Source organism: Schistocerca serialis, chromosome 4 (genome assembly GCF_023864345.2).
Source record: "Schistocerca serialis cubense isolate TAMUIC-IGC-003099 chromosome 4, iqSchSeri2.2, whole genome shotgun sequence".
In the NCBI taxonomy this organism is placed as follows: Eukaryota; Metazoa; Arthropoda; class Insecta; order Orthoptera; family Acrididae; genus Schistocerca; species Schistocerca serialis.
Window position 1 is genome coordinate 472,271,630 of NC_064641.1, and position 25,038 is coordinate 472,296,667.

The following is a 25,038-nucleotide window of genomic DNA, read 5'->3' on the forward strand; positions in this document are numbered from 1 at the left end:
TATTATCTGTCAATTGTATTTGTACAGCTTTCTTGACCACTGAATCTTTTCCTTTCATTTTTTTCTTTTTGAGTCATCAGTCTTCTGGCTGACTGCTGCAGGCTGGCACATATTCTCTCTCATGTCAGCCTCTTCATCTAATAGTAGCACTTGCACAATATGTCATCAATTGTTTGTTGGATGTATTCTGTCTGTCTTCCCCTATAGTTTTTATATCCCACAACTCCCAGTGCCATGGAATTTTTCCTGATGTCTTAACCCATGTCCTATCATCCCCTCTCTCTTTTTCTCATCAGTGTTCTCCGTATGTTCCTTCCTTGGCCTATTCTTATCTTATCAGTCCATCTAATTTTCAGAATCCTTCTACAGCACAACATCTCAAACATTTTGAATCTCTTCCTTTTGTGTTTTCCCACAGTCCATTATTCAGTACCACATAAACTTCATCTACTTTGTGGTAACCAATTTTTCACAGTCCATTATTCAGTACCACATAAACTTCATCTACTTTGTGGTAACCAATTTTTATGTTAAATTCATCATTACTCTCACTTCTGCTAGTCCTCTTTGTTTTACTCTTTGTACTTATTCTGTTCATTTCAGTCAATAGGTCTTGTAATTCTGCATCACTTTCACTCAGACTGCAATGTCATCAGTAAATATTATCACTGATACCCTTTAACCCATAATTTTAATCCCATCTTGAACCTTTCTTTCATTTCCGTCACTGCTTCTAAGACATATAGATTGTACAATATGGTAGAAAGACGCAGTCCTCTCTTACACCCTTTTTAATTTGTGCACTTTCTTCTTGGTCTTCCATTCTTATTGTTCCCTCTTGGACCTTGTACATATTTTACATTATTCATCTCCCCATATAGCTAACTTCTACTTTTCTCAGAATTTCAAACAGCATGCACCATTTCACACTGTCGAACACTTTTTTCTAGGTCAACATATACCAAGAAAGTGTCTTGGTTTTCTTCAGCCTTGCTTTCAATATCAAGTGCAGTGTCAGAATTGCCTCCCTGGTGTCTTTACCTGTCCTAAAGCCAATATGATTGTCTAACAGATACTTTTTTTTACATTCTTCTGTATATTATTCTTGTCAACAACTTGGAAGACTGAGCTGTTATGCAGGTTGTGTGACAGTTCTTGCACTTAGCTGCCCTTGCTTTCTTCAGTACGTGGATGATGATTTTCCGAAATTCCGATGGTACATTTCCAATTTCCTAGATTCTACACACCAACCTGATTATAGAATTATTACAGAAATTCTGAAGGACTGTTATATAGCCTTCCTGTGTGTGTGTGTGTGTGTGTGTGTGTGTGTGTGTGTGTGTGTGTTTTTTTTTTTTTTTTTTTTTTTTTTTTTTTTTTTTTTTTTTTTTTTTCCCCCCTTCCAAAGCTCTGCTAAACCCTGATGGTAATACTGGACCTAATATATTTTTCATATTGACTGCCATTTCTTCTTCTATCACATCATAAGGCATGTCCTCCACCTCATAGAGGCCTTCAATGCACTCTTTCCACCAAATCTTAATGTTTCTGCCCTTGCTTTCCAATACATTGAAGTCTGTCTTCACTTTCCTGTATACTGAATAGGCTCTTCTGACAATCATTTCTTTTTCAATTTCTTCAAATTTCTAATGCAGACATTTCACCATAGCCTCTCTGCACTTCCTATTTATTTATTTCATTAGTGACTTATACTACTGTACTCCTGTCTTCCCCTGAACATTTTTGTATTTCCTTATTTCACAATCATTTGAAGTACATCATCTGTTCCCCGAAGTATCTTTACAGTTACCTCCTTTCAAACTATGTTTGTTGGTTCATCTTCTGTGGTTGTTCTTTTTTAGAGATATCCACTCCTCTAGAAACTGAACCACTACCATGTTGTTCATTATTGCAGCATTTAATAAAATTTAAACACATCTCAACATTCCTCTGTACTTCAGTATTCCACTTCCTTCCACAATGATTCTTCTGTATGGTTCTCTTAAAAGAAGGTGATATTTTCCAGTTTTGCTGCATACATTTTATTTGATCACATCTATTTGCAGTCTTCTAGGCCATTCTCAAGTGATTTTGTGGTTCTGTACAAAACAGAACATATTATATTACCCCCACAAATAGAAATGTAATGGTCTGAATATAAACCTGCTATGTCTTACTTATTGAAACGTTCCTTGTCTTTAAATTTGTTTTTTTTTCCTATTCGTTTTGGTTCACAAATGCCATCTTGTTGGTTTGACAGCTTGATATTTACAAAGGTATTATTCAGACCAAAGAGTAAAGCTAAACATGGAACAATAACTTCAAATACTACAACTATATTTTTCAGTGTAGTTGACACAGTTTAAAAAAAAATAGTAGGGTATATCAAATATTGTGGAAAATAAAACAAAATAAAAATAAATATTAAAATATATGGTGAGATGAGATTAAATTTTAAATTTAATTTTATTGTATAGATGATTTTCGATTGGTCATTTGCAGAATGTGACTGAAGTTATCGAAGAATTTTGTGTCCTGAAGATTGTTTTCCTCGTTAAGAAGTATATCAGGCTGGCTTCACTCTTTGATCAATATAACACCTTTGTAAATGTCAAGCTGTCAAACCTTAAGACAGCATTTGTGACCCAAACCAATAAAAAACACAAATTTAAAGACACTTACATTTCAATACATAAGGCATATTTCTCTATTTGTGGTATGCGTATTTTAAAAAAATAGTTTACATTCACATTGCTACATTTCTGCTTGTGGAGGTAAAACAATGTATTCTAATTTTTACAGAACCACAAAATCACTTGACAATGGTGCAGAAGGCTGAAACTAGCTGGGAAAAAAATAAAATTAATACAGAAAAAGTGGAAAATACCATCTTCTTTTAATAAATTCATTGTTGCAGTATCTGTTATGAAGAAAAGCATTCTCTTGAACTTCATTCTACTGTTCATCAGTACTAAATTGTGAAACTAGTCCACATCTGCCTCTGAGGATGCCTTACAATTCAATATCTGATGGAATCTCTGTCTATGATGTAATCTAGTTGATATCTTCCTGTGTCTCTGGGCCTTTTCCAAGTAAAACTCCTCTTCTTGTGATTTTTGACCAGTGTATTACTACAGTGTACTAGTGTGTGTCATAAGCTGAAATTTGTTGCAGGACTCAGTCAGTCATTCTCCTCTATCATTCCTACTACCAAGCCCATAATCTCCCTTAACTCCTACTAACATTATCTAATTCCCCTTCATTATTAATCATCATGTACCTCTAAGTACTGAATTATCAATTCAAAATTCTCATATAATTTTTCTGTCTTCATCCTGTACTTGTGATGTTCTGAACTATTGTTGTTGGCAATGGTTGCTGTCAATTACGATGAGAGCAACCCTGTCAGTGAAATGTTAACAGTAACTCACTATCTGCCGTACTTTACAATTCGTAACAATTCCTACTCCCATTATATCATTTCCTGCCACTGTCGGTATTATCCCAGAAATCCTCACCTTCCTTCCGTTTCACTTCACTGACTCCGACTATATCTAGATTGAACCTTGACACTTTCCTTTTCAGATTTCCTAGCTTCCCCACCACGTTCAAACTTCTGACATCCCACATTCTGATTCTACAATGTTATCCTTTTGCTGGTTAATTCAGTCTTTTTCTCATAGTTACCTCCCCCTTCATAGTCCCCTCCCAGAGATACAAAAGGTGAACTAACCTGGAATCTTTTCCCAATGGAGAAACCATCAAGACACTTTCTCAATTACACGCACATACCATTGGCATACATATTCTCTCTCTTTAATGCAGCAGTTTCCACTACCTTTTGCATCCTCATGCCTTTGATCATTGCTGATTTTTCTGCCTTTTAAGGGTAGTTTCCCAGTCCAAGGGCAAGATGTTGCTGTGAAACTTTGTCTGTTGCTCTATGCTCTTTGACAATGCCGTTGGCAAAATAGGGTGATTCGTTATACAGGAATCCTTTGGTCACTATAGCTGCAGAAGGCGGGTGTGTTGATAGTGTTTGATGCACCTACATGCCATCATCTTCAGGACTCACTTTTATTTCTGAAGCTGCATTTATTTATAGGTGGGGTTGTAAGGTGCCTGCTTCACAAGTGTGGTAAGTCTGTCCAAATTATTTTGTAATTTACACTTATGATAGTAGATAACAGTGAAGTTGAAAAAGGTGAGAAAAGCAGAGTGTGTGTAACAACATACCAGGAAACACACCAAGAAAGCACACCATGACAAAAAGCATGGCCACATTTCACAAAATGCTTAATACCAGGCCACAACATAAAACTCAACATATAGATAATTTCAGCTTCTGAAATAAATATGAGACTCACAGCTAATAATACATTTGTGTTGTAACATTATGTTTTGAAAAAGATGCAGTTTCAAAAAAATCAAACTTAATTCACAAACATGGGAAAATGGCAACAAGAGCTTATAACTTCTGCAAGATGAGTACTTGCCAGTAAAATTTCAATAGCACTTAAATGCATTGATTAATCTGATCATATGGAGGGATTTCACTTTCCCCTGTAACTGGCATTTTATAAAATATGGATACTTTTTGTACCCAAAATGTACACCAAATATTCAACAATACATTACTTAATATTACAGTATTGTATTGCATATATACACTCCTGGAAATGGAAAAAAGAACACATTGACACCGGTGTGTCAGACCCACCATACTTGCTCCGGACACTGCGAGAGGGCTGTACAAGCAATGATCACACGCACGGCACAGCGGACACACCAGGAACCGCGGTGTTGGCCGTCGAATGGCGCTAGCTGCGCAGCATTTGTGCACCGCCGCCGTCAGTGTCAGCCAGTTTGCCGTGGCATACGGAGCTCCATCGCAGTCTTTAACACTGGTAGCATGCCGCGACAGCATGGACGTGAACCGTATGTGCAGTTGACGGACTTTGAGCGAGGGCGTATAGTGGGCATGCGGGAGGCCGGGTGGACGTACCGCCGAATTGCTCAACACGTGGGGCGTGAGGTCTCCACAGTACATCGATGTTGTCGCCAGTGGTCGGCGGAAGGTGCACGTGCCCGTCGACCTGGGACCGGACCGCAGCGACGCACGGATGCACGCCAAGACCGTAGGATCCTACGCAGTGCCGTAGGGGACCGCACCGCCACTTCCCAGCAAATTAGGGACACTGTTGCTCCTGGGGTATCGGCGAGGACCATTCGCAACCGTCTCCATGAAGCTGGGCTACGGTCCCGCACACCGTTAGGCCGTCTTCCGCTCACGCCCCAACATCGTGCAGCCCGCCTCCAGTGGTGTCGCGACAGGCGTGAATGGAGGGACGAATGGAGACGTGTCGTCTTCAGCGATGAGAGTCGCTTCTGCCTTGGTGCCAATGATGGTCGTATGCGTGTTTGGCGCCGTGCAGGTGAGCGCCACAATCAGGACTGCATACGACCGAGGCACACAGGGCCAACACCTGGCATCATGGTGTGGGGAGCGATCTCCTACACTGGCCGTACACCACTGGTGATCGTCGAGGGGACACTGAATGCACGGTACATCCAAACCGTCATCGAACCCATCGTTCTACCATTCCTAGACCGGCAAGGGAACTTGCTGTTCCAACAGGACAATGCACGTCCGCATGTATCCCGTGCCACCCAACGTGCTCTAGAAGGTGTAAGTCAACTACCCTGGCCAGCAAGATCTCCGGATCTGTCCCCCATTGAGCATGTTTGGGACTGGATGAAGCGTCGTCTCACGCGGTCTGCACGTCCAGCACGAACGCTGGTCCAACTGAGGCGCCAGGTGGAAATGGCATGGCAAGCCGTTCCACAGGACTACATCCAGCATCTCTACGATCGTCTCCATGGGAGAATAGCAGCCTGCATTGCTGCGAAAGGTGGATATACACTGTACTAGTGCCGACATTGTGCATGCTCTGTTGCCTGTGTCTATGTGCCTGTGGTTCTGTCAGTGTGATCATGTGATGTATCTGACCCCAGGAATGTGTCAACAAAGTTTCCCCTTCCTGGGACAATGAATTCACGGTGTTCTTATTTCAATTTCCAGGAGTGTAGTTTATTGTTCAAATACAAGCTGCAAGATACAATATTTTTCCGAAGATTTGTGTGCAAGCATAGTTGGCTGCACCAAACCTGATGAAAATCTACAATACGTGATATATACAGGGAACACATTGCCACCAAAATTCCTGAAAATTTCTTGACTAATTTATTTCAGTTTTTTACATGATAATCTAATGAACATTTGGACGCAGAAAGGTTATATATTTATTTACTACATATAGACAACAATGGTGCAATAAAAAGATAGTTTACTACTTACTGTAAAGGTGACATGTTAAGTTGCAGACAGGCACAATTAAAAAGACACTTACACATTAGCTTTTGGCCACAGTCTTCATCGGAAAAAGAAACTCATACCATTCATTCACACAAGCAAGCAGCCAAGTTCAGACCAGAGATACCGGATTTGGCTGTCATTGTGCGTGTGGTGTGCCTGTCTGAGTGAGTAAATGTTGCGTGTGTCTCTTTCTTTTTCTGACGAAGGCTGTGGCCAAAATCCAACGTTTAAGTGTTTTTTAATTGTCGCTGTCTGCAACTTAATGTGTCACCTTTATGGTAAGTAGCAATCTATTTTTCCTTACACTGCTAATGCTGGAGTTTCCATTGTTCGATTTAAGTACATATTAATATATAAATATATATAAACATATAAAGAGGAAATGTTTTTACCAGAAGTCCAGAAAATTTCTGGACTAATTTACTACAAATTTCAAATGATACTCTAATGAACATTGGGATGGACATAGGCTATATTGTATATATTGAAGAACACCATCAGCTGTAATTTCATTTCCAATTTATTTTACAGGCTTCCGGTTTCAGTGATATAATACACCTTCATCAGGCCTTTTGTACTAGATAGTGGCTGAATTTTCCAATGACAAATATATGAAAATAACCAGTCTTCACATCAGCTTATGCAAATGCAACATTAGCAGACGACAACACATAGAACATATCAGAATCAGCATGAAGACCACTTTGTAGGGCAAGACCGAGAACAGATGTTAATTGTTGGCAGTACACAAGATCAAGGAGCTTGGCCCACTCTTGAGATGATGAGGCTTAGCACTCCCAGCATTCCTTCTTACTGAATCTGATTTGGTAGTGAGCCTCAGTACAAAGTTGCTTAAAAGTGAAAAGGTTGGTCTGCGATCCTGAACAGCTATTGCAATGATTTTGGTATTCCACGGCACCCGCCGACAACGGATGGGGTGTGGGGAGGGGGGGGAGGGGAGGGCCGGGGCGGCTTTGCAGAAAGGGCCACAGCAGTTCCAGTGGCATGGATAATAGTGTCTGATATGCCTTTCACAACTTTATCAACACATCTGACAGAGAGGTGACAAATGTAGCAGCAGAGGTATATAAAGGCCAGCTGACTCTATGAAATGCTCAACGTGGTAGTTGATCTGTTTGGCTGTGGCTAGGAAATGACATGATCACCAAAAAGCGGTCACTCTCACAAAGGTTATCACACGGCGACCAATGTAGCTAATCCACAATATTAGGGTAAAAGATCTTTAGATCGATAGTTGATAAGGTTCCACGGGCGGCAGTGAAGTGGATAGGGGAACCATCATTGAGGAGACACAGATACAGGTCTGTGAAAAGTTGGTCCATTAGACGGCCCTTGCCTGACAAAGTGGTACACACAGAGAGGTGCTGTGGGATGGAGTCCCCTAGCCACAGAAAAGGCGGCAGAGCTGTTAGATTAATGTGGTCAATTCAGCATAAGTAATTGGCCTGCCTGGAGGTAGGTAGACATTTCAAATGATGATTGCTGAGATCATTTGCTCCTGCACTGCTATTGCCTCCAACGAAGTACAAAGGGGAACCTATTCCCTGACAACATCTGTACGAATCAAAGTACAGACCCATCCAGTTGCCGTCTCAGGATCGCAACAGTTCTGACAGAACATACAATAACCACGGAGCGTAGGAGAATAGTCATCAGTGAAGTGCTTTCCCTGGAGAGCTATTCAAGCCACAGAAGAAGAGGAAATAAGGTGTTGTAGTTCCAGCAGGTGATGATACTACCTATTACAACTCCACTGAATGATCGTATGATTGGTGGCCAGGTTGGACGTGAAGGGGTCAGAGGACCAGTCACGCCACAGTATCAGTGCCTGTGACCAATGGGGATGGAACCACATCCACAAACATTGGCTCAGAATCCAACTGCATGCGGGACATCTGGGATCTCCAAAGGCACCGCAGGAGCCTTGTCCCGATTACTATTCTTCTTCTTTTACCTCAATAGCCTTTGGTGGGCAAGGTTCATTCAAGGAACTATCTACATTGAGTGTACGGACAGATGATGAGCGGACAGCCCTGGGACTCACATGCCGGAGCACCTTTGGTCATTGTTTGGCATCTTGCCTTTGGTCTAGGGGTTGCCAGGGAAAGGAACCGCGAGTGAGAGCCCTGTCACCGGTGGATGCCAAGGAAGGAGAATGCTTCCAGTGTGGAACGTGGTTCCCAAAAAGTGTACTGCAGGAACTGGGGAGAGGAGGATGGTGGGAGATCTGGTTTGAGGAAGGTTGAGGTGTGTGTGTGTGGGGGGGGCAATGGTCACGATGTCAGCATAATTGATGGTCATATCCACAGGATGTAGGTGTTCACATTACTTCTGTGCCTCAGTATATGACAGGCAGTCAACAGATTTGTATTCCTGGATGTTCAGTTTTGCTTGAAAACTGGTGAACATGGAGGGTGATGTTCCACACAGTTGACACACACGGATGGATGGATGTTTACAAGGACTACTTTCATGGAGTGATTGTCCAAAGTTGCCGCCTTTTGGGTCCATGTAGGAGGATGGCATATGCCATACGCTTAAACATCTGAAGCAGCTCAGAGGTGGTGGGATATACCATTTTACACCACAACTGTACACTATCATCTTAACTTTCTCTTGGGAGGACATTCACATCAAAGCCAACGAGATAGGTGCCTGTATCCTTATGATTATTCTTGGGCCCTTCTTGTACATGTCTGATAAAATGTCTGCTTCACTGTTGGAGATTAGTCCAGAGCTCCTCATCTGTTTGGAGCATAAGATCTCTGTGGAAGATGATTCCTTGGACCATGTTCAAAGTTTTGTGTGGAGGCAAGGGTCACAGATACATGACCTTGATGATCATATGCCTGAAGAGCTGCATATTGGGCAGCAGAGGAAGTTTTAATTAATATCAAATCATTTCACATTTTTCCCAGAAATGTTTTTGACAGAAAATAATGGTTCTCTTGCAGTAAAAGTATCCCCATCAGTCTGAGTACATACCAAGTACTGGGTGAAGTGTTTCACTCCCAGACATCTGGCTTGCCCCTCATCCCATGGCACAGCCAGGGAAAAAAACATCGTGATGTCATATCTCTCTGTACAGTAATAATCCTTCTCATCTGAAGTAACTTCTGGGGCCTCGCGGCCATCAGTAGAAGAAATTTTAATTGGCTTCATGGGCAAATCTTTCACCATGGCACCACCCTCTCCGAACAGGTGCTCTCCCCCCTTGTCCCCCGATCGTCATCACCTAGCCACAGCAATAGTTACCTGGCCAGTAAACAATTGCTTGGAGTCCCCATATCCCAATCATGACGCACACATACTCCTTGGCTTGCATTATGAGTCACCAACTGTGCAACACCTGTGTGGTCAGGGGGCTACCACCCCCTCCCACAACAAATGGCTACCATACTGGGTTTTAGGTGCAATACCTTTGCAAGAACGGAAGAAAACAAAGAGAGAAAGGAACAAAAGGGGGAATATATACGTTGCACTGGACAACCTTCCAGTACAATGCACATTTCTGTAAAATTCAGAAAAGAGATAGCAAATCAAATCAACAATGGGCACCACACAGTTAAAAATGAAAAGTTGTAGGAAGCCAGATGGGAGTAAAGCAAGCTTCCAAAATCTCAGACCAAATCCAAGCACAATTGGCACCAAGAACACCATCCAATGGAAAGGTAAAGAGGAAAAACAAATAGCAGTATACAATTTGCAGCACAGAATGGGAAGTTGTACTGCAAGGGCTGGGGACACATGGTGGCAAAAGATATACTCACAAAAGTGATGAGAGTCCCCTGGGGGGAGGGGGAGTGGTACTCTTGGAAGAAAGGATATGGTGGATACATGGCTTAGCCAGTATCTGGCACCATGTGCCAGACTGAGGATCGAATATGGGACCTTTGCCTTCAACAGGCAAGTGGTCTACCAACACAGATCCATCTGTCTCATGTATCTTGCACACTGGTTGGAATAGTTCTGTTACAGTTGGCTCTCTCAATGATATCAGTTGTGGTATGGGACTGTTGTTTACATTGAATTCCTTGTGTTAACTTACATATTACTCTGTCAAATTCTTCTTGTAGTCTCATATTGACCTTCCTCTTTCTTTCTGTAATATTGTCTTCAAGTTTATTTCCTTTGTATAGCCCTCGAATATATATCCCTTCCACTTTTTAGACTTCCCTTCTTTGCTTAGTACTCACTTGCCTTCTAAGCTCTTGATATTCATGCGGACAATTTACCTTTCTCTCAAAGATTCTTTAATTCTCCCATAGGTGGCATCTATCTTTCCCACTGGCATGCAGGTCTCTACAATTTGTATTTCCCCTGCAACCATTCCTGCTTTATACTTTTGTACTGCTATCAATCTCATTTTTAGACTCCATGTTCTCTTTTGCTTACATCACTTGTTTTTTCTTCTTCTTCTTTAGACAATTAAATTTAAAATCTTGAATGTTTTGTACTCTGTATTCTCTCCTGACCTTGTTGCTTTGCAGCATTCACTATATCACTTCTGTAAGCAACCCATTTGTCTTCTAATGTGTTTCTTACACCAATATTTGTCTGTCTAATGCAACCTTTCAAATACTCGACAACCTCTAGTTGTTTCAACTTATCCAAGTCCCATCTCCTTAATTTCTTACTTTCCAGCAATTTCTTTAGTTTGCACCCAATAAATTATGATCACAGTCCACATTAGACCCTCAAAATGTTTTGTACTTTAAAATCTGATTTCAATATCTCTTTCTTACCATTACATAATACACCTTAAAACTTTTGGTGTCTCCAGTCTGTTCCGCCTATAAAACCGTCTTTCTTGATTCTTAAAACAAGTGTAAATAATGATTAATTTATGTTCTGAGAAAAATTCTTCCAGGTGGATTCTGCTTTCACCACCCCCACTCCCTTCCAGTGCATGTGCTCCTGCTACTGTGCCTTCTCTTCCTTTTCCTATTACTGAATTCCAGTCCCCCACCACAATTCAAACTGCATCCTCATTACAATCCAAACAATTTCTTTCACTTTATCACACATTTTACAATATTTTTTATAGTTTGTAAAGCTAGTTGGCACATCAAAATAGCACGTATTGGTAATCACATTATTGTTCCAGATAAAATTAAGTTTTGTGGGACTGATGGTGCAGCCAACTAACTAATAACGTCATAACTAAGTTGTACTTAGTAAAGCAATCAATGTAGTCTAGGGACATTCTTCTGTTACTCAAAAATGATCCTCTGCCTAATATACAACAAGAGAATTAGTTATTTTTACAGATGACACTAGTATTGTAAACAATCCACACACGCATACAGAAAGAGAAGAAATGGTAAACAATGTTCTTCAAAGAATCACTGACTGTTTTTCAGCAAATAGTCACATCCTCAATTTTAAAAAGACACAAGATATTCAGTTCTGCACAACCGGGGGTACCACACCAATGGTACGTGTAATACATGGTGAGGAAATAATAAATAAGACGGAAATTTAAAAATTCTTAGGCGTCCCTATTAATGAAAATTTAAACTGAAAAAAGCACACTTTGTAACTCCTAAAACAACTTAGTTCCACCACAATTACACTTAGAATCATTGCAAATCTTGGGAAGAAATAAATCAGTAAGCTGACATATTTTGCATATTCTCATTCAATGATGTCACATGAAATAATGTTCCGGGACAACTCATCTTAAAGAAACAAAGTCTTTATAGCTCAGAAATATGTCATAAGAATAATATGTATTCCTCACCCATGCTAATCTTTTAGATATCTGTTTAAGGAGTTACTGCTTCACAGTATATTTATTCTCTCCTGAAATTTGTTGTAAATAACCCACGGAAGTCCAAAAGGAACAATGACGCACATAATTACAACACCAGATGGAAAACTGACATTCATTACTCCATATTAAGGTTGTCTTTAGCACAAAAATGGGTGCAAAATGCTGCAACTAAAATCTTTGATAACTTACCCAGTGACATAAAATGTCTGACAGACAGCAAAGTAAAGTAAAATTTGAAAACATACTTAGTAAGTTTATCCTTGACAACACCCTCTATTCCGTGAAAGAATTTCTGTTATTCTAATGTGTAAAATGTGATGGGTCAGAATTACTATCTGTATATTTTCTATATAAAAGAAAGTAATAGTGATATTTGCACATTCATTTGTGATGTGAATGTAAAATGACTTCATCCACATCATTGCACTTTATCAGACAGATGATCCGTGGAACATGAAACTGACTACCTACTGTAGTCAGTGTTGGCTTTGTGTCTATCTTGGCTATGATAATGTGATCACTGTCCTGTTCATAGTAGCTTACTCTCACTTCTTTTTTCTTACTCATCACTAGGCCCATTCCTGCATTATTTCTATTTGATTTTGTATCAATAACCCTGCAACCAACTGACCCCCAAGTCCCTCTCTTCCTATCATGATATTTTACTAACTACCAATAGAACTAACTTCAACCCAACCATTTCCCTTTTCTTATTCTTTAACCCACCAACACAACCAAGGGATCTAATGTTCCAAGCTTCAAGCCACAGAATACCAGGTTTGTTTTTCCCAATGACAACATCCTCCTGAGTAACCACCGCCCGGAGATCCAAATGGGTGACTGTTTTACCTCCAGAATATTTTACTCGAGAAGATGCTAGCACCATTAAACCATACATTAGAGCCGTACGTCCCCATAAAGTATAATAACTGTACTTTCCTCAAGCTTCCAGCCATTCACACTACCAAAATAGCAAGCTATGGTGCCTAATGTTCAAGGGCAGACCAATCAATCATTCAGACTGTTGTCGCCTCTACAACTACTGAAAAGGATGCTGCCTCTCTTCGCAAACTATATGCTAGTCTGGCCCCTCTGCAGATACCCCAAAACGTATAGCTATCTGTAACACTGTGTTGATGGTCACCGTCAGCCGTCGTCAGGCTGCTGCCTCGGAGTGTAGCGGCAGTGGGGAGTCTGGTGCGTCGCATGGTACATCCCAGGGGTTACCTGCTTCACCCACTGTCCCTGCTGTCGAGACATCTTCGCGGGTGCCAGGCGCGGTTGGACCGCCCTCTCCCCAAGGGCAGTGGTGGGTTCAGCGGCGTTCACGGCACACGAGGCGGAGGGTCAATGTGGAGGCTGGCCGTGTGGCATCGCCTGCTCTGCCTGTGAGTGGACATGTGGCCGCTCCTTCAGCAAGGTCCGAGCAGGCACACGGGGGGAGGGGTTTATTAGTTATTGGGAGCTCCAACGTTAGGCGGGTGATGGAGCCCCTTAGGGAAATAGCGGAAAGGTTGTGGAAGAAGGCCAGTGTTCACTCTGTCTGCTTGCCGGGGGGGTCTCATCCGAGATGTGGAGGAGGCCCTGCCGGCGGCGATAGAGAGCACTGGGTGCACCCGACTGCAAATCGTGGCTTATGTCGGCACCAATGACTCCTGCTGTCTGGGTTCAGAGGTCATCCTCAGTTCGTACAGGCGGTTGGCGGAATTGGTGAAGGTGGAAAGCCTCGATCGCGGGGTGGAATCTGAGCTAACTATTTGTAGTATCGTACCCAGAACCAATCGCGGTCATCTGGTATGGAGCCGAGTAGAAGGCTTAAAGCAGAGGCTATGACGATTCTGCGGAGATCTAGGGTGCAAATTTCTCGACCTCTGCTATTGGGTGGAGAAATGTAGGGTCCCCCTGAATAGGTCAGGTGTGCACTACACACCGGAAGCAGCTACAATGGTAGCGGAGTACGTGTGGAGTGCACATGTGGGTTTTTTAGATTAGAGAATTCCCTCCCTAGACCCGACAAGATGACTCCAGAAACGCGGCAAGGTAGGAGTAGGCAAAATGCAACAGGGAATAACAATATTAATGTGCTAATAGTTAACTGCAGGAGCATCTATAGAAAGGTCCCAGGACTGCTCTCATTAATAAACAGTCAAAATGCCCATATAGTACTAAGGACAGAAAGTTGGCTGAAACTAGACGTAAACAGTAATGAAATCCTAAACTCAGATTGGAATGTATACCCAGAGACAGGCTGGACAGTGAAGGGGGAGGAGTGTTTATAGCGGTAAGAAGTGCAACAGTATCGAAGGAAATTGACGGAGATCCGAAATGTGAAATAATTTGGGTGAAGGTCACGGTTAAAGCAGGCTCAGACATGGTAATTGGATGTCTCTATAGGCCCCCTGGCTCAGCAGCTGTTGTGGCTGAGCACCTGAAGGATAATTTGGAAAATATTTCAAGTAGATTTCCCCACCATGTCATACTTCTGGGTGGAGATTTTAATTTGCCGGATATAAACTGGGAGACTCAAACGTTCATAACGGGTGGCAGGGACAAAGAATCCAGTGAAATTTTTTAAAGTGCTTTTTCTGGAAACTACCTTGAGCAGTTAGAGAACCGACTCATGGCGATAACATATTAGACCTTCAGGTGACAAACAGACCCGAACTATTTGAAACAGTTAACGCAGAACAGGGAATCAGCGATCATAAAGCGGTTACTGCATCAATGATTTCAGCTGTAAATAGAAATATTAAAAAAGGTAGGAAGATTTTTCTGTTTAGCAAAAGTGACAAAAAGCAAATTACAGAGTAACTGACGACTCAACACAAAAGCTTTGTCTCAAGTACAGATAGTGTTGACGATCAGTGGACAAATTTCAAAACCATCGTACAATATGTGTTAGATGAGTACGTGCCAAGCAACATCGTAAGAGATGGAAAAGAGCCACCGTGGTACAACAACCGAGTTAGAAAACTGCTGCAGAAGCAAAGGGAACTTCACAGCAAACATAAACACAGCCAAAGCCTTGCAGACAAACAAAAATTACGCAAAGCGAAATGTAGTGTGAGGAGGGCTATGCGAGAGGCGTTCAATGAATTTGAAAGTAAAGTTCTATGTACTGACTTGGCAGAAAATCCTAAGAAATTTTGGTCTTATGTCAAAGCGGTAGGTGGATCAAAACAAAATGTCCAGACACTCTGTGACCAAAATGGTACTGAAACAGAGGATGACAGACTAAAGGCCGAAATACTAAATGTCTTTTTCCGAAGCTGTTTCACAGAGGAAGACTGCACTGTACGAGGTGCATTCAAGTTCTAAGGCCTCCAATTTTTTTTTCTCCGGACTGGAAAGAGATAGAAACATGCGCATTGTATTAAAATGAGGTCGCGTTCATTGTCAATACGTCCCAGAGATGGCAGCACCGTACAGCAGATGGAATTTTACCGCCAGCGGCGAGAATGAGAACTGTTTTAAATACTTAAAATGGCGACATTTTCCTTACTTGAACAGCGTGCAATCATTCATTTTCTGAATTTGCGTGGTGTGAAACTAATTGAAATTCATCAACAGTTGAAGGAGACATGTGGTGATGGAGTTATGGATGTGTCGAAAGTGCGTTCGTGGGTGCGACAGTTTAATGAAGGCAGAACATCGTGTGACAACAAACCGAAACAACCTCGGGCTCGCACAAGCCGGTCTGATGACATGATCGAGAAAGTGGAGAGAATTGTTTTGGGGGATCGCCGAATGACTGTTGAACAGATCGCCTCCAGATTGGTTGGTTGGTTGGTTTTTGGGGGAGGAGACCAGACAGCGAGGTCATCGGTCTCATCGGATTAGGGGCGGATGGGGAAGGAAGTCGGCCGTGCCCTTTGAAAGGAACCATCCCGGCATTTGCCTGGAGCGATTTAGGGAAATCACGGAAAACCTAAATCAGGATGGCCGGACGCGGGATTGAACCGTCGTTCGCCTCCAGAGTTGGTATTTCTGTGGGTTCTGTGCACACAATCCTGCATGACGACCTGAAAATGCGAAAAGTGTCATCCAGGTGGGTGCCACGAATGCTGACGGACGACCACATGGCTGCCCGTGTGGCACGTTGCCAAGCAATGTTGACGTGCAACGACAGCATGAATGGGACTTTCTTTTCGTCGGTTGAGACAATGGATGAGACGTGGATGCCATTTTTCAATCCAGAAACACAGTGCCAGTCAACTCAATGGAAGCACACAGATTCAGCGCCACCAAAAAAATTTCGGGTAACCGCCAGTGCTGAAAAAATGATGGTGTCCGTGTTCTGGGACAGCGAGGGCATAATCCTTACCCACTGCGTTTCAAAGGGCACTACGGTAACAGGTGCATCCTATGAAAATGTTTTGAAGAACAAATTCCTTCCTGCACTGCAACAAAAACATCCGGGAAGGGCTGCGCGTGTGCTGTTTCACCAAGACAACGCACCCGCACATCGAGCTAACGTTACGCAACAGTTTCTTCGTGATAACAACTCTGAAGTGATTCCTCATGCTCCCTACTCACCTGACCTGGCTCCTAGTGACTTATGGCTTTTTCCAACAATAAAAGACACACTCCGTGGCCGCACATTCACCAGCCGTGCTGCTATTGCCTCAGCGATTTTCCAGTGGTCAAAACAGACTCCTAAAGAAGTCTTCGCCACTGCCATGGAATCATGGCGTCAGCGTTGTGAAAAATGTGTATGTCTGCAGGGCGATTACGTCAAGAAGTAACGCTAGTTTCATCGATTTCGGGTGAGTAGTTAATTAGAAAAAAAATCGGAGGCCTTAGAACTTGAATGCACCTCGTAGTTCCTTCTCTAGATTGTCGCACAGATGACAGAATGGTAGATATCGAAATAGACGACAGAGGGATAGAGAAACAATTAAAATCGCTCAAAAGAGGAAAGGCCGCTGCACCTGATGGGATACCAGTTCGATTTTACACAGAGTACGCGAAGGAACTTGCCCCCCTTCTTGCAGCGGTGTACCGTAGGTCTCTAGAAGAGCGTAGCATTCCGAAGGATTGGAAAAGGGCACAGGTCATCACCGTTTTCAAGAAGGGACATCGAACAGATGTGCGGAACTATAGACCTATATCTCTAACGTCCATCAGTTGTAGAATTTTTGAATACGTATTATGTTCAAGTATAATGACTTTTCTGGAGACTAGAAACCTACTCTGTACGAATCAGCATGGGTTTCGAAAAAGACGGTCGTGTGAAACCCAGCTCGCACTATTTGTCCACGAGACTCAGAGGGCCATTGACACGGGTTCCCAGGTAGATGCAGTGTTTATTGACTTCCGCAAGGTGTTCAATACAATTCCCCACAGTCGTTTAATGAACAAAGTAAGAGCATATGGACTATCAGACCAATTGTGTGATTGGATTGATGAGTTTCTCCATTCTCAATGGAGAGAAGTCTTCCGAAGTAAGAGTGATTTAGTTGTGCTGCAGGGGAGTGTGATAGGACCATTGCTATTCACAATATACATAAATGACCTTGTGGATGACATCGGAAGTTCACTGAGGCTTTTTGCAGATGATGCTGTGATGTATCGAGAGGTTGTAACAATGGAAAATTGTACTGAAATGCAGGAGGATCTGCAGCAAATTGACGCATGGTGCAGGAAATGGCAATTGAATCTCAATGTAGACAAGTGTAATGTGCTGCGAATACAAAGAAAGAAAGATCCCTTATCATTTAGCTAAAATATAGCAGGTCAGCAACTGGAAGCAGTTAATTCCATAAATTATCTGGGAGTACGCATTAGGGGTGATTTAAAATGGAATGATCATATAAAGTTGATCGTTGGTAAAGCAGATGCTAGACCGAGATTCATTGGAAGAATCCTGAAGAAATGCAATCCGAAAACAAAGGAAGTAGGTTACAGTACGCTTGTTCGCCCACTGCTTGAATACTGCTCAGCAGTGTGGGATCCGTACCCATGGCAGGGTTGATAGAAGAGAGAGAGAAGATCCAACGGAGAGCAGTGTGGTTCATTACAGGATCATTTAGTAATCATGAAAGCGTTACGGAGATGATAGATAAACTCCAGTGGAAGACTCTGCAGGTAGCTCAGTACGGGCTTTTGTAAGTTTCGAGAACATACCTTCACCGAAGAGTCAAGCAGTATATTGCTCCCTCCTATGTGTATTTCATGAAGAGGCCATGAGGATAAAATCAGAGATTAGAGCCCACACAGAAGCATACCGACAATCCTTCTTTCCATGAACAATACTGGAATAGAAGGGAGAACCGATAGAGGTACTCAAAGTACCCTCCGCCACACACCGTCAGGTGGCTTGCGGAGTATGGATGTAGATGTAGATATGCAAGCTATCATAATATGGCTAGGCACATGGTTTGTGTAAGAATTTTAATCAGGAAGTGAGGTTATTTTATCTTTTCTAGTGTTAAAATTTATGATGATCTTCAGAGCTTTGTTTTTCTCAGGACATATCTGGATTTGTATCATGATACAACTGGACACAAGCGGAATTCAAATTTTCTGCTGCTGCACTTCTAGGGAATATCTCTAAACCATTCACGTCATTTAGTCTCTGATCACAGGTTGCTAGCCTCCATGCATTGTTTTTAATGGGGTGCTTTTGTTTGGCTCTCTTAACATCTTTTCTGAGGTATCCTTGCTTTCTCCTTCAGATACTATCTACTATTCATATGAAGTATATCACTTCCCTTCATGTATTCTATGAGCTCGTTCACCATCTTCTTCAATTTAAACAACACTGTTATGAATTCAGGGCATGAATGAGGTTTTCATGTGAATAGTATGAATAGAACAGGGCATAATCAGTATATAGGCTAAGTCATTTTTGGGGGTTACCTAAGATGTACGATTCACTGAAGAAAAAAAAATTTTTTTTTACAAAGTTAGAATTTTGTAAACATATCTAACGTATAATAGTGCCAATACATAACAGATGTGAGTACTAATTCATATATGGATTAAAATGGGGGAAGAGGAGGAGGAGGAGGAGGAGGAGGAGGAGGAGAAGAAGAAAAGTTGGGACAATGGAATTTAATGAAGAAATTTAAGGAAGGGAACATTTTGAAATTTGATTTCCTATGTGATTCAAATTGCTTGTGGGAAGTACATAACACCCCTAGTGTCTCATAAAGAAGGTATTGTGTGGAGAATGACAACTATTGTTGCAAAGACATTTCTAACTAGTCACTGTACCATGTGGACTAAAGAGGTATTGGTAGGTTTGTTGGTTGGGGGTTAAGGGCATAGTTCATTGAGAATTAGTGATGTCTGTAAAGTATGTGTTTTGATCATGAAAGTACCTAGGAGCAGTAAGATTGAGGCAGTGAAGACAATACTGATGCCAGAGCTGAGAAAGAATTTACAGATAAACATGTGGACTGGGCCAGAAGTGGAGACCAGACTGCATGAGGGGTCTCCCAGGGCTCATACAATACCAAGAAAAGCTCCAGCCTGCATCCAACCTCCATCAACCTGGTGAAGGTGGAAGACAGTTAAAGAGCAAAAACTGTCTTCAAGCTGGCAGATTCTGAGTAGAAACAGTGAGAAAGCTAAAAATGTAATGGACATTAGTTGGACTGTCAATAATAAAAACAAGAAGAGAGAAATAGGTACAGCAGCAGATTGGGGGGGGGGGGGGGGGGGGGTGTCTCCTGGGCTCTGAACATGACGGTAGACCCGCCCCCACAGCTGTTCCACCCCTGCTCCAGCATAGTCAACTGTTAGAGAGCACCCACTGTTCAACAGAAATCTCTAAAATAGAAACCAGGGTGCCACATAAAAGCAATTAAAACAGAGTAAGAGAGGGCTAAGAGTGAGCTGGTCAAGGAGGTAAAGTAGGGGCTTCCCCAGACCCAGCAGGCAGCGGGAGATGCCCCAACCACCCCATCCCAAAGGTAAGATAAATGGATGAAAATGCATATTCTGTCCTATCCACAGTTTTAGAGCCATCAGTGTACAACAGGGTAAAACCCTGAAACTGCTGAAGAACTGAATGTAATAACACATTGAAAGGTCATGGGGGCACCTAGGTCCTAACTTGTGGTGTCGGTACCAACCAGGGGGCAGTGCACAAGAAAACGGGGAGCACATTCCAGGGAGGAGAGCCAGAGATCCTAGCAGAGTGCTGCAAGGGGATTCCAACTGCTAACCTCACCCATGGGCAGTTACCAAGAGGTCAGTGGCCCTCGCATGCAAAAGCAATGGTATACATTGGATGATCAAGGAACTGTTGAATGGCGACTGCACAGGAGACCAAGAGGTGATGCCATTGGAACTGAAGAAGTAATACACCTGCTTCAGTAACCAGTTCTAACCATTTCAAAGCCAGTCGGGATGAGACCGTGGCCCAATAATTACGGAAAGAGTAGTGCGATCCATAGCCTAAGACGTGCCTATAAGAAGCCCGCAGGTGCTTGCAGAGGAATAACTGACTGTAGGTGTAGTGATACAGGGGGTAAGGTTGAGGCAGAGGCAGGGTAGTTAGCATCTTGCAAGGAGGCAATAGGAGTGCAGGCTTGGAATGCAGGAGGGAGGGGTGGCAAGTGCACAGCCCAGGTGTTTGTCAGATGGATACCAGAGCTGGTGAGGTGTGGAACACAATGCAGATGATGTGGAGGTGTGGACTGGGAGTGAATGACAGGATAGAGGAAACAGAAATGAGTAACGTGTGGCGAAGAATGGGTTGGGAGAGATTGAGGACAGGAGGTTTACAGAAAAAATTATGTGTCGCAAGAATAACTTTCATCTACGTACTTCAGAAAAGCTCATGTTGAGAGGAAGGATCCAGATGGCAAGGGCTATAAAGCAGCCAGTGAACTCAAGCGTGTTGTGCTCAGCTGCAGGTTCCACCAATGGCTGGTCAACTACTTTCTTGCCCACATTTGGAAGTGGCAATTAATTGCTGGGAAGAGCTGGTTGGTGGTCATGCCCACATAAAACGCTGTGTAGTGATTGCAGCAGAGCTGGTATATGACATGGCTGCTTTCACATTTGACCCTGCCTCTTATGGACAGGACAAGCCTGTGACAGGATTGGATCAGGATGTGCTAGGTGGGCGAACCAGGCAGGTCTTCCACCTGGGTGTTGCTCACGGATGTGACCCCTGTGGTGTGGGGTTGAGACTGAGAGTGGCATAAGTGTGGACCAGGATGTTGTGTAGCTTGGGTGGGCAACAGAATACCATCGAGGGAAGGCACGCATTTTGGGTACATCATTTCTGCACATGATGATGGATAATCAAAGCCCTCATGAAGTATGTGGTTCAGTTATTCAGTCCAGTTTGATAATGGGTGACGAGGGGGGAGGGGGGCACTCCTTTGCATTTTATTCTAGGGAGCAATAGGAGGAGTAATGGTGTGTGAGGATATGGCACAGGAAATCTAATTTTGAGCCAGCACAATGAAGGTGCTCAGAGCTAGCAAAGTTTTTATTCTCTTTTCTGTGTGCCTGTACATAACTCAACATTTCTGCAATTTTGGTTGTTTGGTACATTGGTATGCAAAGATAACAACAGGATGAATGATTTTTGTTTTGTTTTTATTTTTACCATGTTATATGATATGCATGATGGTCTGAAAGGATGAAAGAGGCAGGGAGATTAGGATTCAGTGTCTCAACAGTAACAATGTTAGTACACATGAAGAAAAAATTCAAACTAGATAAGAGTGCAGCATAAAACTGGCCACTTCTCTATGCAAATGAAACATCCTAATACCTCTCTTAAGCAAACTACAGTAAATCTACAACTGTACGTTCAGACAAAGAGTCAAATCTGGCCCTTCTGAAAGAATGCCCACTGTGTTAAACATTGTGCCACCTCACTCAGTGATACCATATGAGACAGAGCAGAAGCTTGAATAGGGCAAATACAGAGAAGGAGATTAGGCATCTTCTTTTGGAATACACCATCACAGTCTTTCTATAAACTGAGTCCATTAAAGCACAGAATACCTACATCAGGATTACCAGGTGATTTGGAGCCTGTTTTTAACAGAAATTCAACACCTTAACCAGTGTAGGAACATTTTAGTCAGTAAAAATTCTTGAGTGATGATCTACGAAATGGAGAGGTGGGGAATTAAAAAAAAAAAAATTAGTTAGAGAGGGTTATTTAAAAATATTTTGCAAAATTTTCTTGACAAATGTAACAACCCATAGGCCTGTAAATATAGTGATATATACATATAAATAAAATACACAAAACAAAACATAAAAATAATGACAATAAAAACAATATTTTGCACTTTGGAACAGAATATTTTTATGTGCATTAATAACTGCATATAGGCCTAACTGTCAAATAACACATGTACATGTGCATGCATTGGACCTGTGCACAAGATACGGCTGTCTGCTAGGAAACAGAGTGACAGACAGCTGTGTTTGAAGTTTGGAGGAGGTAACTGTGCCATATGTAACAGCCACACTCCATGCACTTCTGAAGTGAAGTAGCTAACCTGAACTCTACTTGCAATAAGAATATTTATTAGCTGGAGTACTTCTAGGCACTGCTCTTTGTCTTCTGCGATTAATCCAACAGAAGTTTTCAATAATCAGTAGAAACTCAATATCTTAAAGATAGTTCCATCTCATTTTAAATAAAAGTAATTTCAACTGTAATTGGCACTGGTGCTATGCACTTTACCATCTTTCTACATTTTAACTTTCTTAAAATTGACATATTACCCAACAGAAGATACATGATCAAAGTTTAATGACTTACTTGATGTTTATATGTTATGAAATGGCGTGTACCACATGAGACAGTGGAAAATGTGTGCTGGCACAGATACATTAAGTATTACTTAAACTCTTTATCTGCGCGGCCATGCTGTTCTTAATTGTTTTGCTGTTATTAAAGGTACTTAATTCAATCTAATAGCACCGACGCTATTTCAATAGCTTTCATAAAGATTATTTGTTCCATATTACGGGTATCGGGACTCCACTACGAGAAAGTAAATTAACAAACTGCGACGCAATACAGCATATCAAATCACATTTGCTTCCAAATGTATAATACTTGCATACAAATGATCGGCTCAAGCGACAGTTATTACAAAAGGAAAACTTGCGGAGATAATCAACAATGAATCGCAAGAAATACGCCAAATTAGTGACTGCAAAGACGAATTTATCATTTTACGTTAAGTACAGTCTCTCTGTTCCTTCTTCATTGATATTTGCTACTCTACTAACAAACGTCAGGTACCTTCTGCTTCTTACAATCCAGGAAGGTAAATGTCAACACGATTCGACAGGTTCCAGGGAAACAAATTATACTTACAAAAACAGGTTCACATAGATCGGTTTTCTTCATGTCACGTTCAACGACTTTTTTTCAGTTAACTGAGACACATCATATGCACCGCCAATTCTTTGCAACATTATTATTCGTAAACACAATATGCCACATCTTTCATGTGGCTACTTTCACCCATTGACACTATTTTTAAACAGACAGGTTAGGCAACATAAACATCCGGAAACAAAAACGCAACCATAACAAACATTAGCTCGCCGTTTATTTCGTGAATGGAAAATCTAAATTTTGACGCCTTTAACAACAGTACTACTACAGCTAAAATTGTTGTTGGATCCGATGGAGAGGAAGGCGAAAAACGTCATTTTTACAAGGAGTGAGAAGTTGACATGCATAAATTTACCATTTACTTCTGGAAAGTGGAAACAAGTGGTCCACGATCTGTCTACGCAGATGTCGGTGCATCCAACTTCCATGGATAGTTTAAATCAGCTGCCAACATGCCAGCTGAGCTGCAGGTACGCAGGAAAGAAATATCAACGGCAAACGCCAAACCTCTCCAGAAGCATAATTCAGTTCATAACAATAACAAGTAATAGAAGAACTACGGCTGTGGTTTGTGTAGGTCACGGAGACGTCACATCGAAATTGACAACGCCAAACATCTCTTAAACATCGTGGAGGGGGGAGGCAGGCTCTTTAGCGCCAGCGACCTGTATTCAAAGCCGGGGTCAGGCAGCAGCAGCCCGCCGCAACAGAAGCAGCAAAAGGGAAGTAACCGGTTCTGTGTCTTTTACTAGTTCCTAACCAGGAAAGAATTTTGTATTATCATCTGGGTGCTTTAATACATTAGTTTCTTGTGTTTCAGAGTGTTTATTTAATATCTAAAAGCCACAGATACCGCGTTTTCGTTTGCGTCGGAAAGTAAATCGATTTGATGACATATTACAAGTTCCTAATCAGGGGCGAATTACTTAGTTTCACCTCATTGCTTCGGTAGTTAGGTTTTTGATTCTCTGCATGTTAATCTAATTTATTAGACACAGTTACTGCGTTTTCGTCAGGGTTTACAGTAGAGTTGGGCAGCACGTGCCGATAGTCCATTTATCTGCATAGTTTAGTTTTCGATGGTCTTAGTATGGACAGGGACTGCGATTTTTGTGTGCAGGTGCGAGCCGAGTTGGCGACACTTCGCTCTCAACTTCAGGCTATGATGGCTTCGGTTACACAGCTTGAGGCTGCAGTGGATGGGCACCACTGTTGTGGGCCAGCCATGGCGATCCAACGGACGTCCAGTACGACCGAGTCCTCCGATCAGTCCTCACTGGTGGTCAGCCCAGTTACTGCTCGCACTGAGGTTGACCCCTCACCTGTGGTCGAGTGGGAGGTCGCCCCGGGGTGTAGCAGGTGGCGAAAGTCTTCCCAGGCGGCCGCACGTAAGGCCTCGCTGCTTTGTCTGACAAGCAGGTTCCAGGCGCGGTCTGTGGCTGACACTGCCGCTGAGCCAGATGCTGTCGCCTGTCCTGTTTCAGAGGAAACCTCTCAGCCTGCAAGATCCGGACAATCACAGAAGGTGGG

At 42.3% G+C, this 25,038-nt stretch overlaps 1 protein-coding gene across 3 annotated transcripts in view; it reads right to left on the bottom strand.

Annotated features, from left to right (window-relative positions):
• Nucleotides 1-23,973, bottom strand: part of LOC126475141 (protein melted) — a 268,693-nt gene extending 244,720 nt beyond the window's left edge. For 2 of the 3 annotated variants that reach the window (XM_050102748.1, XM_050102751.1), the window contains exon 1: nt 23,485-23,637. The gene's annotated coding sequence lies outside the window, so the exon portion shown is untranslated. Of the gene's footprint in view, nt 1-23,484; nt 23,638-23,863 lie in introns of those variants that run through there. The other variant, XM_050102749.1, reaches the window with a different exon arrangement.
• Between the last annotated feature and the right edge of the window lie 1,065 nt (nt 23,974-25,038).